This window comes from Magnolia sinica, chromosome 7 (genome assembly GCF_029962835.1).
Source record: "Magnolia sinica isolate HGM2019 chromosome 7, MsV1, whole genome shotgun sequence".
Classification (NCBI taxonomy): Eukaryota; Viridiplantae; Streptophyta; class Magnoliopsida; order Magnoliales; family Magnoliaceae; genus Magnolia; species Magnolia sinica.
Genome location: NC_080579.1, coordinates 27081583 through 27084571, shown reverse-complemented (window position 1 = coordinate 27084571; position 2989 = coordinate 27081583).

The following is a 2989-nucleotide window of genomic DNA, read 5'->3' as shown; positions in this document are numbered from 1 at the left end:
CGAGACGCGGCATTGGAACTACAGCGATGGCGCGGTCGCAAGGGTACAAGTCTCGGTTTGAGTCGATTTAGGTTGACGGCATGTGACGCAGGGTCGCGCGCAAATGCCAGTTAAGGGTCAAAGGTTGACGGAATTCGACCAGGAAGACCGTGGAAGTCCAAGGAATGGTACGGTACGGTATAGGATACGGGGCTTATATATACTTCGCTAGGCATGCATCTCATATAGATTGCTTGTGCATTGATACCTCTTGTAGTGTGGAGCGGTTGACGTATTAGAACATTTATCTTACTTTTATGAATATCTTGAATTACTGTTAATCTTAAAGGATAATCATCACTATGAGTAGGCATTGACCCTCTTCTAACCGTACAGATGTTATAGGTGACGTACAGATAAAAGAATTAGAGGACCAACTTTTTAAAGAAGACTACACCGAAAGAATATGAAGACAATTTATTTTCTTAGTTTTATACTTCTGCTGCGAACTCGTTGAATGTAATGAGCTTCCATTAGGAAGGCCTTTGATTATTCTTTTTAACTTTAATGAAATATAATCAATACAGTTGATTTTATTCTTGTGAATGTTACCTTCATGAATATATCTGGGTGTGATACAAATGGAAAAATAAAAATAAAAATAGAGTACGATTTTCAAAAGCATCCAAGATTATACATTATTAACACCCGGTTTTCTCAGGCACGAATATGAACTCTGGTCGTAAAATCTCAAGATGTTACAATAAACTTTCCTATATTAGTAAATATACTAAAAGTAGTTAACGACTTCAAAACTTAAATTCTTTGCCACGACTAAATAAATAAATAAATAAATAAAAGCCTTAAGCACAATTGAGTTTCTTCATACCCTAAAATAAAATTAAAATAGTAAAATTGAGTTTCTTCAAACCCTAAAACAAACTAAAAATAGTAAAAATCATAACTTAGCAAAATATTAAGTCCATAAAACTCAAAGTTAAACCCTAAAATAACCTCTCTCGTTTTTAAAATCGTTGGGAGCAATAATGGCTTTTGGCATTAGCCAATGTAAAGAGTCTGTCGATAGCTTTCCAGTGACATATTATTTGCATAAAATAGATGACGCATAACAAAGTTATGGCTATCAAGAGCTAGCCAATTTCTTTCGATCCCAGTGGTCCACGTGATTTTCCTGACTTTGTCCTATATTAAATATTGAGGCCTGTTATATTTAACCCTGAAACTATGCGTACACTGATCCAAAGTTAAATTGGCCTTCAAATTGAAGTTGTTGGGGGGGGGGGGGGGGGGGGCGGCGGTGTGGTGGTGGTGGTTAAAGCAAGATCTTGATCATGGACCATCAATTCTTCAGAACATGCGTGATGGATTGTTAAAAAGTAGTTTAAAAGTCAAAAACATGACTTCACCCCAAGTCTAGTTAGGTTAAGTCAGTTGACACATAAAACTTGATCAGGGTCTTTACTTGACTCAACGTCTAATAATTAAATAAAATATATTTATAATAGTAAAAATTTTCAAAAATATTTCAAACTGATAATACAAAGCTATGTTTAGGTTTGAGTCACTATGAGTCGCATCAAGTGATGGATTTCAGGAACCAAATCGACTGACAAGTCTAGCTGGATTCAAAGTGAGTCTAGCTCAGGACCAAGTTTCCTGTTGGCTCGGTTCAAATTTTGCTGAGTCGAGTTAACTCAGCTGGGTCTCAAGTCGAGTCACTGAGCTTGGTAGTTGAAATTAAGGACTACATGACGACATTACCCGGATCCTTAAAGATGGAACTTGGATGCCAATAGATCACTTTAGTACATGTTTTTATCCGAGGAAGAAGTGATGTTTTCTTGGTTAAACGACAAAAGGGGCTATGCTGCCCAGCCTACCTAGGAAGCGGAGTATATGGCTTGTACTATGGGTAATCCCGTACCCTTAAAGATGGAATAGAGTCTCGATGGTAGGGATCCTCTTAAAACTTGTTTTTCTCTTTGAAAGGACCGTTTTCTTGATCAAGTAACAAATAGGATATGTTGCCCATTACACCGAGGAAGTGGAGTACTAGAATGCCAGTATCACGTACAGTTTGGATAAAGCATTTCATAGACAACTAGAAGGTTACAATAGCCAACTGACTTTTACCGTATCTTATAACCATATAAGCATAAGCTGGAGCTAATAGCTCAGGTATACCATGAATAAACAATCCCCATTCACCTCTATTAGTAGATATGGTGGCAATCCTTTGTTAAGGAAGCGGATTGTACACCGAGTAACCAAGTTTGCCTACTGAGTATGCTCCGTGAGGCCCAGCGTGGATGTTTATGTCTTATCCACATCCCCATTCTTCTCTTCTTCTTTTTTCTTTTTTTCCTTTCAGTTCATTTTATCCACATCCCCAAATTAGAGCATATCGGAAGCTGGATCAAGCCACACCACAAGAAATAGTGGGGATAACGAGGGTCCACCGTTGAAACCTTCCTAGGGCCTACAGTGATGTTTATTTGTCATTCGACCTGTCCATAAGCCACACAGATATGGATGAAGGGAAAACACACATATCAGCTCAACCCAAAACTTCAGTGGCTCTTAAGAAGTTTTCAACGGTAGGTAGGTGTTCAACTCTCACTGTTTTATGTGGTGTGGTTCACTTGAGCTCTGGACATGATTCAAATTTGAATTCATGCCCTAAAATGAGCTGGTAAAACGGATGGACGGCATTGATAAGACACATATATCACAGTGGGCCCCACAGAGTTTCTGCTTCCCTTTGTTAAAGGGTATAACGGTGTATTGTTGTTTTCAAATCATGGGTGCTTAAGGAACTTGGGGACGCTTAAGTCATTGAATCTGGTGGTTTTAATACATCTTGATAGATAGATGAATAGGAGCATCAAAATCCTCCTTACGGGGTAAAGGTTATATCGGCTGAATTTTTAGCCTAGTGAGATAAGAAATGCCCAAGTTTGGAACATGAATAATCATGACGGATAAATAC